The sequence below is a fragment of the Loxodonta africana genome, chromosome 21 (genome assembly GCF_030014295.1).
Source record: "Loxodonta africana isolate mLoxAfr1 chromosome 21, mLoxAfr1.hap2, whole genome shotgun sequence".
In the NCBI taxonomy this organism is placed as follows: domain Eukaryota; kingdom Metazoa; phylum Chordata; class Mammalia; order Proboscidea; family Elephantidae; genus Loxodonta; species Loxodonta africana.
This window is the reverse complement of record NC_087362.1, coordinates 342,257-357,414: the sequence shown is the minus strand read 5'-3', so window position 1 is coordinate 357,414 and position 15,158 is coordinate 342,257.

Here is a 15,158-nt window from a genome sequence, read left to right as displayed (position 1 = left end):
CTGAAGATGAACTAGAAACGTGGGATCTTCTAAAAATTAAACACACACGCTCATCAAAAGACTTCAACAAAAGAGTGAAAAGAGAACCTACAGACTGGCAAAAAAAGTTTTTTGACTATGACAAATCCAACAAAAGTCTCATCTCTAAAATCTATGAGAAAATTCAACACTTCTACAATAAAAAGACGATTCAATTAAAAAATGGGCAAAGGATGTGGACAGATACTTCACCAAAGAAGACATTCAGGTGGCTTAAAGACACATGAGGAAATGCTTGCGATCACTAGCCATTAAAAACCCAAAAGCAAACCCCCTTGCCGTCGAGTCAATTCCGACTCATACCAACCCTACAGGACAGAGTAGAACTGCCCCATAGAGTTTCCAAGGAGCGCCTGGCGGATTTGAACTGCCAACCCTTTGGTTAGCAGCCATACCATTTAACCACTATGCCACCAGGGTTTCCCACTAGCCATTAGAGAAATGCAAATCAAAACTACAAAATTCTCACCCCCAACTGTACAGGCACTAATAAAGAAAAAACAGAAAATAACAAGTATTGTAGAGGCTGCGAGGACACTGGAACTCTTACGCACTGCTGGTGGGAATGTAAAATGGTACAACCATTTTGGACATATATGGCACTTCCTTAAAAAGCTAGAAATAAAAATAACGTATGATCCAGCAATCTCACTCCTAGGAATATATCCTAGAGAAATAAGAGTGTCATACGAATAGACACAAGCACACCCACATTTATTGCAGCATTATTCACAATAGCAAAAAGATGGAAACAACCTAAGTGTCTATCAACAGATGAATGGATAAACAAACTATGGTACACACACACACAATGGAATACTATGCAATGATAAAGAACAATGATGAATCTGCAAAACATCTCACAACATGGATGAATCTGGAAGACATTATGCTGATTGAAATATGCCAATCACAAAAAGGACAAGTACTGTATGAGATCACTATTATAAAAACTGAAGAAAAGGTTTACATACAGAAACAAACAATCTTTAATGGTTACGAGGACAGAGAAATGGGGAGGGAAAACACTAACTAGATGATAGATAAAAGGTAACTTTGGTGAAGAATAAGACAGTACACAATACTGGGGAAGTCAGCACAACTTGACCAAGGCAAAGTCGTAGAATCTTCATAGACACATCGAACCTGCCTGTCATGGATTGAGTTATGTCCCCTCAAAAATGTGTGTATCAAAAAAAAATGTGTGTATCAACTTGCTGAGGCCATGATTCCCAGTATTCTGTGGTTGTCCTCCATTTTGTGATTGTAATTTTGTGTTAGAGAGGATTAGGGTGGGATTGTAACACCCAACTCCAATATAAAGGGAGTTTCCCTGGTGTGTGGCCTGCACCAGCTTTTATCTCTCAAGAGACAAAAGGGAAACAAGCAGAGAGTTGGGGACTTCATACCACCAAGAAAGCAGCATCAGGAGCAGAGTGTGTCCTTTGGATCTGAGGTTCCTGCACTGAGATGCTCCCAGACCAAGGGAAGACTGATGACAAGGACCTTCCTCCAGAGCTGACAGAGAAAGAAAGCCTTCCCCTGGAGCTGACACACTGAATTTGGACTTGTAGCCTACTAGACAGTGATAGAATAAATTTCTATTTGTTAAAGCCATTCACTTGCGGTATTTCTGTTATAGCAGCACTAGATGAATAAGACACTGCCTGAGGAAACAAATTACTGGGCTGAGGCCTAGGGACATTATCTCGCGGGACATCTAGCTCAACTGGCATAATATACTTTATAAAGAAAATGTTCTACATCCTAAACGAATGATGAGTATCATTGGAGGTCTTAAAAATTTGTGAGCAGCCATCTAAGTCACATCTACCGGTCCCACCTTGTCTGGAGCAAAGGAGAATGAAGAAAACCAAAGACACAAGGGAAAGATTAGTCCAAAGGACTAATGGACCACAACTACCACAGCCTCCACCAGACTGTGTCTAGCACAACTAGGTAGTTCCCATCTACCACCACTGACTGCTCTGACAGGGATCATAGTATAGGATCTCAGACAAAGCTGGAGAAAAACATAGAGCAAAATTCAAACTCACAGAAAAAGACCAGACTTACTGGTCTGACAGAGACTGGAGAAACCCTGAGAGTATGGCCCCTGGATACCCTTTTAACTCAATACTGAAAGTCCTGAAGTTCGTCCTTCAGCCAAAGATTAGACAGGCCTGGTGTCACAGTGGTTAAGCATTTAGCTGCTAACCAAAAGTCGGCAGTTTGAATCCACCAGCCAGCCACTCCTTGGAAACCCTATGAGGTAGTTGTACTCTGTGAGTTGGAATGGATTCGACAGCAATGGGTTTAGTTTTTGTTTTTGGTATAAAATAAACAATAACACACATAGTTCAACCATGTATATGAGACTAAATACCAGCCCAAAAGCAAAGATAAGAAGGCAGGAAGGGACAGGAAAACTGGATGAACAGAAATGGGGAGCCGAAAGTCGAAAAGGGGAGAGTGTTGACACATCACGTGGTTGGCAATCAGTGTCACAATTTGTGTATTTATTGTTTAATGAGAAACTAATTTGCTGTATAAACTTTCATCTAAACAACAATAAAAAAAAAGAAAGAAAAAAATTGTTTGGTAAAAATTCACTAGTGAATTCATCTTGGCCTGAAGTTTTTGTGAGAAAATTTTTAACTAAAAATCTAATAAATAAGGCTATTCAGGTTATGTATTTTTTGACTGAGCTTCTTAGTTTCTGTCTTTTAAAGAATTGTCTATTTCACTTAATTTGTTAAATTTATTGGCATAAAATTGTTCTTAATGTTCCCTTATCACCCTTTAAGTATATGTAGTGATGTGTGGCTAATTGCCTCCATGAACAACTGTCTCCTTTGCCATGAGACCAAAAGAACTGGATTGTGCCCGGGTACCATTACTGAACATTTTCATCAAAGATTCCATAGAAGAATCCTAATCAAATGGGAAAAGTACAGAACAGAATTTCAAATTCTCATGGACTCCAGACCTCCTAGAGCCATGAAGGCTGGATGAACCCCTGAAACTATTGCCCTGAGATAATCTTTCAACCTTAAACCAAAAATATAAACCTGAAGTCATCTTGTATGTTTTGTTGTGTACATTTTCAACAGTAACAACAAAATAAATAAAATTATATATAGATGATACAGATATAGATATAGAGATAGAGATGATAGAGAGGGATAGAGATAGAGATAGAGATAGAGATAGAGATAGAGATAGAGATAGAGATAGAGATAGAGATAGAGATAGAGATAGAGATAGAGATAGAGATAGAGATAGAGATAGAGATAGAGATAGAGATAGAGATAGAGATATACATTAAATCTATAAGCTTCCTCCTAAGTACTATTTTAGTGGCATCTTAACATCTTACATATGATGTCTTTTCATTTTTATTTAGTTGAAAATACTTTCTCATTTCCCTTTTGATTTCTTCTTTGACCCATGTCTTACTTAGAGTTTGTTGTTTAGATTGTTAATATTTGAGGATTTTTTAGTGATCTGTCACTGATCTCTAACTTAATTCCGTTGTACTTATAGAACATACTTTCAATGGATTGAATCTTTTAAAATTTATTTGGAATTATTTTATGGGGCAGGTTATTGTCTATGGTAGTGTATGTTCCATGCATACTTGAGAAGAATGTGTATTCTGTTGTCAGATTAAATATTCTATGATTCTCAGTTAGGTCAATTTGACAGATAATGTTGTTCAAATCGCATATCGCCTTATTGGCTTTCTATCCTTATTGAATGTCTTCTAGATAAATTTTAGATTGGAATTATATGAACTTCTTTATCCCTGGTAACATTTTTTGCTCTGAAATGTATTTTGTCTGATATTAGTATCGCCACTCTTTTGAAGGAATTTAGAATGGTATATAGTTTTCATTATTTTACTGTTAATCTGTTGCTGTCCTTGTATTTAAAGTATGTTTCTTGTAGACAGCACATAGCTGGGTCTTGCCAATTTATCCAACTGAAAATCCCTACCTTTAAATTTAGACCATTTACATTAATGTGGCTATTGATATGGTTGGGTTCAAATATATAAATTTTCAGTTTGTTCCATAAAATCTTTGGTACTTTTTTCATCTTTTCTTGACTTTTGTTTCATTTAACTGAATATTTTTTATGATTCCATTTGATCTCCTTTGTTAACTCATTAGCTATAATTCCATTTTTTTATTTTTGTGGTTGCTTTAGAGTGTACAGTATACATCTTTAATTTACCTCAGTCTATCTTCAAGTGATATTATACTACTCCATGTATAGTATTAAAAAAAAAAAAAGCCCTTGCTGTCAATTCCAATTCAAAGCAACTTTCTAGGACAGTGTAGAACTGCCCCATAGAGTTTCCAAGGAGTGCCTGGTGGATTTTAATTGCTCACCTTTTGGTTAGCAGCCGTAGCACTTAACCACTCTGCCACCAGGGTTTCCATGTATAGTATAAGAAGCAAAAATAAAAATAAGAACCAAAAAATAGCATGCTTCTGTTTCTCTCCTCCCAACCTCTTTCTATTTACCACACAGTTTACTTTTACATGTTATTATTTATGTTCAAATAGTCAATTATCTTTTAAAGAAATTTAAATATTTATATTTGCATATTTACCCACGTAGTTACCATTTCTGGTGCTCTTCATTTCTTTATGTAGATCTACGTTTCCAACCGGTATCACCTTTCTTCTATCTGAAGGACTAACTTTACTAGGTCTGCTAGTGACAAATTCTTTCAGCTTCTGTATGTCTGAAAAAATCTTAATTTCACTTTCCTAATTGATAGATAGTTTTGCTGGGTACAAAATTCTGGGCAGTTATTTTTCTTTTCTTTCAAAACTTTCAAAGTGTTGCTCTACTGTCTTCTCACTTGGATCACTCCTGGCAAGAAATTGGTTGTCACCCTTATCTTTTTTTCTGCCTCATGTAACATGTCTTTTCAAACTCTGCCTGCTTTTAAGATTTTCTCTTTATCACTAGTTTAATCATGATGTGCCTTGGTGTAGTTTTCCTTATATTTCTTGTACCTGGGGTTTGTTCAACATTTTGAATTTGAATATAGTTTTCATTAAATTTAGAAAAAAAATTTGGCTATTATTATTTCTCCAAATATTTTTTGAAGAAAAAGACATTTATATTAGGTCACTTGAAGTTATCCCAAAGCTCATTGGTACTCTGTTCATTTTTTTATTATTCCTTTTTCTCGCTGTGTTTCATTTTAGATAGTTTCCATTGTTATGTCTTCAAGTTCATGAATGTTTTCTTCTGCAATGTCTAATCTTCCATTAATCTCATCCAGTATACTTTTCATCTGGATATTGTAGTTTTCCTCTCTCTAAGTTTGATTTGAATATTTTTGTATCTTCCATGTCTCCACTTAACTTTTTACAGCATATGGAATACAATTACATTAACTTTTAAGTCTTTGCCTGCTAATTCTAACATCTGTATCAGTTCTGGGTTAGTTTTGTGTGATTATTTCATATCTTCATTATAGGTAAAAACCCTGTGGTTAAGTGCTACAGCTGCTTACCAAAAGGTTGGCAGATCAAATACACCAGGAGCTCCTTGGGAACTCTACGGGACAGTTTTACTCTGTCCTATAGAGTCGCTATGAGTCGGAGTCGACTCGAAGGCAATGAAAAGGGGTTCATTATAGGTAGTATATTCTGGCTTCTTTGCATGTCTGGTAATTTGTGATTGAGTGCTAGACGTTGTGACTTTTACTTGGAAGGATACTGGATATTATTGTATTCCTATAAATATCCTTGAGCTTTGTCCTTAAACATTGTTAAGCAACTTTGCAATGGTTTGATCTTCGCAGGTCTTGCAGGACCAGAGCAGTACTTAGTCTATGGTTAATTAGAATCCATTACTGAGGCAAAACCTTCTGTATAGTATACCAAATGGCATCTGAATCTTGAGGTTTTCCAGTCTGGATGGCGGGAATAGGCACTATTCCTGGTGCTGTGTGAGTGCCAGGCAGTTCCCTCTAATCCTGTTAAGTGATTCTTTCCTCATACACATGTGCTGATGAGTACTCAGCTGAATACTTAAGGGGCCCTTCTACAAATCTCTCAAATTCTCTCTCTGTGAAGTTTTCTCCTCTCTGGTAGTCTGTCCTTTGCACTCTAGCCACCTAGATCTCCCTGGACTCTCAGGTCCATCTTCTCAACTCAAGGAGTCCATTGTGCTCTGCCTAGGTTCTGCCTCCCTGTGCTGAGGCCTGAAAATTCTCTCAAAGCAGTAAACTTGGGCAGTCATAGGGCTCACCTCATTTGTTTCTTGCCTCTTTCAAACTACTCTTTCATATATTTTGTCCATTTTTAAATTGTTTCACGCAAGAGAGTAAATCCGGTCCTTGTCATTCTATTTGATTAGAAGTAGAAATCTCTATTCTTACTTTCATGTTTGAAAATTTCCATATAAGTAAAACAAAATAAGAAAAAAGAGTCCTTGTGTCTTCTGATTGTACTTCATATTGTTCTCAAACCCACTCCAATCTTTTGTCCTGACTGCTGTTGAGACTACATTCCTCAATGACCTCCAGTGCACAATTCTCAGTCCTCATTTTACAGTTTGTGACACACTTAATAATGCCCTCCATTGTCAAACATTTTCTTCCCTTCACATTCAAAAAACCACACATACTCTTCTGGTTTTCCTACTATCTGCTGTCTCTTTTGTTAGCCTATCTTCCCTTTCCAGCCTCTAAAAGTTGGAGTATTCATGATTAATGTTCAGATCTCTTCTCTTCTTCATTCACAGTCCTTGCTCGTACCCCACATACAATCCATCTTTGAACCTAGGGAGTCATACCTTCAAAATTCAATCTCTCCTTATCAATTCCATGGCTAGTACCTTGTTCAAAGTCAACATTATTTTTCACCTGGTTTTTCTGATTCACTCATGCCTGTCTACGATACATTCTCCAAAAACATCCATCATGTTGTTGTTAGGTGCTGTCGAGTCAGTTCTGACTCATAGCGAATCTACATACAACAGAACAAAACACTGCCTGGTCCTGCTTTTTTTTTTTTTTTTCCTGCACCACCCTCAAAATCATTGTTATGCTTGATACCATTGTTGCAGCCACTGTGTCACCCATCTGATTGAGGGTCTCCCTCTTTTTCACCAACCTTCTACTTTAACCAAGCACGATGTCCTTCTCCAGGGACTAATCCCTCCTAATAATATGTTTAAAGTATGTGAGACAAAGTCTCACCATCCTTGCTTCTAAGAAGCATTTTGGCTATATTTCTTTCAAGACAGATTTGTTCATTCTTTCGGCAGCCCATGGAATATTCAATATTCTTTTCTGACACCATAATTCAAAGGCAACAATTATTTTTCCGTCTTCCTTATTCATTGTTCATCTTTCACATGCATATGAGGTGGTTGAAAACACCAGGGCTGGGGTCAGGCACACCTTAGTCTTCAAAGTGACATCTTTGCTTTTCAACACTTTAAAGAGGTCTGTTGCAGCAGATTTGCCCAATGCAATGCATCTTTTGATTTCTTGACTACTGCCTCCACGGATGTTGATTGTGGATCCAAGTAAAATGAGATCCTTGACAACTTCAATCTTTTCTCTGTTTAGCATGATATTACTTACTGGCCCAGTTCTGAGGATTTTTTGCTTTCTTTATGTTGAGGTGTAATCCATACTAAAGGCTGTGATCTTTGATATTCATCAGTAAGTGCTTCAAGTCCTCTTCACTTTCAGCAAGCAAGGTTGTGTCATCTGCAAAACATCCATAGATTTACCTTTAAAACATAAGAAATTCCAATTGGCTTTTTTGCAGGAATAGATAAGCTCATCCTAAAAGTCATACAGAACTGTAAAGGAACCAGAACAACCAAAACAACCATGAAAAAAAAAGAATGAAGTTAGAGGACTCACACTTCCCAGTTTCAAAACTTGCTACAAACCTACAGTAATCAAGGCTGTGTGATACTGGCATAAAGATAAACAGAGATAATAAAATAGACTAGAGAGTCCATAAATAAACTTCTACCTACATCAGTAGCCGAACTGATTTTGACATGGGTGGCAAGTCCATTTGATGGGGAAAGAACAGTCTTTTCAACAAGTGGTGCTACTACACAACCTGCAACAGAATGAAGTTCAACCCCTACTTCACATCATTTTTTAAAATTAACTCAAAATAGATCAAAGACCTAAAATTACAAAACTCTTAGAAGAAAATGTAAGTATAAGTCTTCATGATCTTGGATAAGGCAATGGTCTCTTAAATATGACATCAAAAGCAACAACAAAAAAAGAGAAATTGAACTTCATAAAAATTAAAAACTTGTGTACCTCAATGAATGCTATCAAAAAAGTGAAAAGACAATCCAAAAAATGGAAGAAAATATTTGCAAATCATATATTTCACAAGAGTCTATAATCTGAAATCTATAAATAACTCTTGTAACTCAACAATAAAAGGACAAATAACCCAATTAAAAAATAGGCAAAAGATATGAATAGATATTTCTCCATAGAAGATAAACCAATGTCCAATAAATACATGAAAAGATGCTCAATTCCGTTAGTCATCAGGAAAAGGCAATTCAAAACCACAACAAAATACTATTTCACACTCACTAAAACCAGTTGGCATCCAATAGAGTGCCTCATGGTGATTCCATGTGTTGCAGAGGAGAGCTGAGCTCCATAGGGTTTTCAAGGCTGTGATCTTTCAGAAGTAGATTCCTGGGCCTCTCCTCCAAGGTGTCTCTAGGTGGGTACAAACTGCCAACCTTTGGTTAGTAGTTCAGTGCTTAACCATTTTCACCACCCAGGGACTCATACTCACTAAACCCGTTGCTATCGAGTTGACTCCAACTCATAGCAACACTTTAGGACAGAGTAGAATTGCTTCATAAGGTTTCCAAGGAGTGGCTGGTAGATTCATACTACCGACCTTTCAGTTAGCAGCTGAGCTCTTAACCACTGCACCACCAGGGCTCCCACAACCACTAGGATGGCTGTAATAAAAAACTTGGAAAATAACAAGTGTTGGCAAGGATATGGAGGAACCGGAATTCTCATACATTGGAAAACTGGTAGTTCCTCAAAAGGTTAGAGATGGAGTTATCATATGAACCAGAAATTCCACTCCTAGATGTCTTACCTCTGTATCTCTGTGTCTCTTCTCCTCTCTTATATAAGAACAGTGTGTAAATACCCAAGAGAAATGAAAACATTTCCACACAAAAACTTCTACACAAATGTTTATGGCAGTATTATTTCTAATAGCCAAAAAATGTGAACTAATCCAAATATCTACCAACTGAAGAAAGGGTGAGCAAAATGTGGTATGTCTATACGATAGGACATCATTCAACCATAAAAGGAATGAAGACTGATACAACATGGTGGATCTTGAAAACATTACACTAAATGAAAGAAGCCAAACACAAAATTATATGATTCTATTTATATGAAAAGTCCGAATATGCAAACACGTAAAGAAAGTATAGTGACGGCCAGGGCCTAAGGGAGAAGGGGGATTGAGTACCATTAAAGGGTTACTTTTTAGTGTGATTAAATGTTCTGGAACTGTATAGTGGTGATGGTGGTTTGGAGCCTGGTGCAACAGTGGTTAAGAGCTTGGCTGCTAACCAAAATGTTGGCAGTTCAAATCCACCAGCCAGTCCTTGGAAACCCCATGGGGCAGCTCTACTCTGTCATATAGAATCAAATTGACAGCAACGGGTTTGGTTTTTTGGTTTGGGGATGGTTGCTTGTGGATATACTAAAAACCACTTTATCTTATGCTTTAAAGTGTGAATGTTATGTTATGTGAAATATATGTCAATTAAAAAAATAAGTCAGATTGTGTTACTTTCCTGAACAAAACCCTCTGTTATGGATTAAACTGTGTCCCCCAAAAGATATGTTGAGACCCTAACCCCCAGAACCTGTGAATGTGATCTTGTTTAAAAATAGGGTCTCTGAAAATGTTATCAGTTAACATGAGGTCACACTGGAGTAGGATGGATCCTAATTCAATATGAGTGGTGTCTTTATAAAAGAGAAAAGACACAGATACAGAGGAAAGATAGCCATGTGAGAACAGGCAGAGATTGGAGTAAGGAGCGCCAAGAATCACTGGCAGTTTCCAGAAGCTAGGAGAGAAGCATGGGACATTTTCTCCCGGAGAGCTCTCAGAAGGAATCAACATCCTGATTTCAGACTTCTACCCTACAGAACTGTGAGACAATGCATTTCTGCTCTTATAAGCCATCTAGTTTGTGGTACTCTGCTATGGCAGACCTCAAAAACAGATACACCCTCCAAGGACGTCTCATAACGCTTAAATCCAAAGTCCTTCTTTAGCCTACAAGACTACCTGATCTAGCCCCTGGCTTCTCCTCCCATTTCTTTGCCTATCACTTTTTTCATCTCTCACTGTATGCCAGCGATGGTACCCTTTCTGCTGCCCCCTGGCCTACTCCTGCCTCAGGGGCTTTACCCTTGCTATTTCCTTGCTTAGGAGCCCTGGTAGGGCAGTGGTTAAGTGCTCAGCTAGTAACCAAAAGGCTGGCAGTTCAAACCCACCAGCAGCTCCACAGGAAAAAGATGTGGCAGTCTGCTTCCGTAAAGATTTACAGCCTTGGAAACCATATGGGCCAGTTCTACTCTGTACTCTAGGATCACTATGAGTTGGAATCAACTCAAGGGCAATGGTTTTTTTTGCTGTTGTTCCTTGCTTGAAATGTTCTTCCCCAAGATCTTTGCATGATTAATTTCCTCACTTTATTCTGGAACCTGCTCAATTGTCACTACCTCTAAAAGAGTTTCCCTGATCGTCCTATCTAAAATAACAGTACCCTCACTCTCTAGCCTCTTATTCTATGTTAATTTTCTTCCTGTCACTTATAATTGCTTGCCATTGTATAATTTGTCTACTTATTTATTGTATATCTCTCACTAGAATGTAAACTTTGAGATGGAAGGGACTTTTCTCGTATCTTGCTCACTGTCATATTCTCATACCTATTTTTTGTGCCTGATACCTAATATTTGTCCAGAATTTATTTGCTGAGTTAATGAATGAAGGGGAGAATATGAAACCAGACCAATGGGTCTGTGCCCAGTGTACAAGAAGCCAAAATCTCAGAAGCCCGTCGTGAGAGGAAAAAAGAGTTTATTTTGCAGATTAGCAAGCAGAAACTCAGAGGGATCAACCTCAGATTGAGTTCCTCAGTTTGAGGAAGCATTCACATTTCATAACTATACATATTCATATAGGGGTGGAGGAAGGCAATGGGCAAAATCAGGAAGTTTTAACTATTCATAGTTTCTATTGATTATTTGTTATGAGGCAGGGCTAAGACTCGGCACAGAAGTGGCCGACAGACTCTTTGCTTTTGAAATGGGCTCAGTTACTGAAGATGACATGTCCAGTGATTTTGGTTCCTTGACATTAGTCTTTTCATTCCTTAACATGAGTTCTCTTGTGTTATTGTGCATGCATGGTGGACTGGGATTGTCTACTGGTCTTCTTTGTTCTGTACATGCCTGATCACTCTGAGCTGGTTAGACCTGGACCCGTCTGAGGCTTTCCAGAGGCTCTGCAAAACAATTTACAGGAAGTGAGTGACATGGTGGAGAGGTGACTGGGAGTGGCCTGATAACTGGTGGAGTACTAATTAGGTGTCTTCAGCCTCTAGGGTTCCCTAACAACTATGTATAATGGGGTGAAAAGATATTTTAAATAAAAAATTATTTTGGGGGAGGAGCCAAGGCACTGTAGACAGAAGCATCACACCATCCCTCCACAGCAAAGACTCGAAAAAATTAGTAAAATGGAGACAAACATGGAACAAATTCTGGAACCCTAAGTTTCAAGTGAAGATTTAAAGAACTCAGCCAAGCACCGAATGGAATAAGAAACTGACAGAGAAGATAGAGCGAGGAGAGATACAAGTGGAGGTCCCTATTAGCTAACACTGCACAGATTCACCATCTTGGACTCCTGTCAGAGATTGGTGGACAGGGAGTACAGAAAAGCAGCTTCACAGAGCTCCCAGCAGGTGACAGAGCACTCAGCAACCAGCAATATATGTTTTCTCACCCCCCATCCTTCTCCCCCCGATCAGCCCCTGCTAATTCCTAGCTAGCTGTTGTCACTCTGCCAAGAGCTGTGGGCTCTGTGCTGCCATGTGGATTTGCTCCACCCACATTGAAGAGTGGTGGACACGGAGTACAGGAAAGCAGCTTCATAGAGCTCCTAAGAGGAGACAAGACACCTGGTAACCAGAAATATACACTTTCCCACATGCCACCCTCCTTCCCCCCCTCTGCTCAGCCACCACTTCCTGCTGGCCACAGTCTTTTGGCTGAGAGGCACTGGCTCTGGATCTGTGCCACTTGGATTTAACCCACCCGCATAGGTGGGCTCTCTCAATGCCATTTCTTTCTTGCTAGTGTTACTTTTCTTCAATTCTTTTGATTTCTCCCCTGCCTTCCAACTCCTCCCCCTCCTTTCTCTCAAACACCTGGCTCCATGTGACATCATTACTTCTTCTTGAAAGGCTGTGAAGCACTGCTCATCTAAGGAACTGCTTACCTGGTCCACCCTGCCATGCTGGTGGGATCCCTGGGACCTTTGTTTTTTGTTGTTATTGTTTGTTTGATTTTGTTTTGTTTTGTTTTGTTCTGTTCTGGTTTGTATTCTTTTTCTTTTTCTGGCTTGGGAGCCCCCTCTAGCCAGGCTCTACTGTGCAGTTTGAGAGCCACTTCCCTGATCTGGGTAGCCATGCCAGTGACATCCCTGGGAGCATTTCTTCCCCTTCCATTCACCTGGACCTGCTCTGCTGCTCCATATTTGAGTGACTGGCAATGCCCATTGGACAAGAAAGTAAAAAGCATCATGCCTACAGATGAGCAAACAACAAAGAACACATAGCCCACCTGCTCAGACATAACCAAATAAAACAAACAAAAAAGGTGAAACAAAGAAATCTATAATTAATAAGCAAGGAAAATAACTACTGAATGTCCCAAAGACAGCAGACAATATCAAAACATATAATAATAATAATAATAAAGACAGGATGGTTCCAGTAGGCATCCAAAATGAACAACCAGATGACTTTCCAGTAGAAGAAAAGCTACGAGAACTACCTGATAGGGAATTCAAATCTCTAATATTCAGAGTTATCCAAGAGTTGAAGCAAAAAGCAGACCAAAATGAGAGAAAGATAGACAAATTCATGTAAAATACAGACAAAAAAGTAAAGAATTCAGGAGAATAATGCAGGAACAAAATGCCAAAATAAATTCATGAGTAGAAATCATACAAAAACAACAATTAGAAATTCAAGATAAACAACAAGTTCCAGAAATGGACAGTGTCGTAGAAGGGCTGAGAAGCTCACTTCAAACAACGGAAGACAGGATCAGAGAAATTGAAGACAAACACCTGGATACAACCTTGATTGAGGAAAAATCAGAAAAAAGAATGAAGAAAAATGAAGAAACCCTGAGAATTATGTGGGGTACAATCAAAAGAAAAAATTTGGGGATGGGAGGAGGGGACAAGACAGCAGAGTATTCGGACGTTTCTGGTGGTTCCTCTTACAACAAAGACTTCAAAAACAAGTGAATCAATTATATATGAGACAAACTAGAAGCCCTGAACATCAAAGGCAAAGTTAAGAAATTGGACTGAGCAGAAGCGGGAGGGAGAGACGGTTCAGAAGTGGCGAGGAGTTGCAGGGACTCACTTGGTGGGAACTGGCACCCTGTAGGCCCAATCCCCTGGCACAACCATGGTGGGGCTGGCATGGCACTCGGGATCCATTTTCCACAGTGAGAGAGAGCAAGAATCACAGAATCTACTCACACCTCCGGAATCAGCAAAGAAGAGTGCTGTTGGCAAAAGATAAGTACTTGTGTCTAATTTACTTCATGGACCAAAAAGCACCCCTTGCGAAGAACTCTCTCCCATTTATCTGACCCCTCTTCCCTCTGCTCCAGCCCCTGAGCTGGCTTCAGTGGCAGTTGCTTTACCTGAGCCTGAGATAGGTCCTGCTGGGTGCCCTGATCTATATTCCTGGCTTTGGAGAAGGAACAAATTAACCAATGGGGGAAAAGAATTGCCAGCTCCCCTAAGCTGGGAACTCAGGGCAGAAGCGGCTCCTTTGCCTGGGCACATGCATAAGTGGCCCACAGACCTTGAATATCTTTCACCCCGCATAGACCTGTGTGGGCCCATTTCAGCAGCTTAGGCCCTCATTGGCACAGTCCAATCCTGTAGGTGCCTGAGGTCTGACTTCAACTGTTGCAGCTGTGTGGAGGAGAGGTGGGTTTTTAACATTTGACACCGCTCTTGCTATTAAGCAGGGTGCTCACCTACCTACATCAGGGGCCTGAAGATTGGCAGCTCCACCCATGCCACCTAGCCACCCATGACAGGGGTCCAAGGATATGTACTGTCTCCCAGTCCTTACAGCCAAAAACGTAGGGTGCTCATGATCTGGCTGCAGAGCCCACCTACCTGAGTGCTGTAGGGAAGAAGGACTTGCTTTCATTGCAGATGCTCAGGGGATGGTTGTCAATTCCCTACCTTGCTCAGAGTGTGACCTACTGCTGAACCGAGATACCTGTTTCTTCACGAATTACCCCTGCTCCTCTAAGACTGTAGGTGAGAGCCTGCACCACACGCTTGGTAATGGACAACCTGGACACCTGAGCTGAACCCATGCAAGAAAAGTGAATGGATTCCTGGGCTTATATACCTGGTAACAGCCTGAAGAATCAGGCGACAGGCACTAATAATCAAACTAGCTCAGTCAAGCAGCCTATTTGAGCATATCAAAACAAAACAAAGCAAGAAGCTAGGACATAGTAAGCAAACATAAATTAATACAATAATTTATAGATGGATTGGAGACAACAGTCAATATCAAATGACATAAAAAAGCAGACCAAGATTGCTTCAACAAGCTCTCAAAAGAAAGAATCAAGGAATCTTCTGGATGAAGGTATTTTCCTAGAATTATCAGAGGTAGAATACAAAAGATTTATATGCAGAATGCTTCAAGAGTTTAGGAAAGAGATCAGGCAAAATGCAGAACGAGCCAAAGAACACACA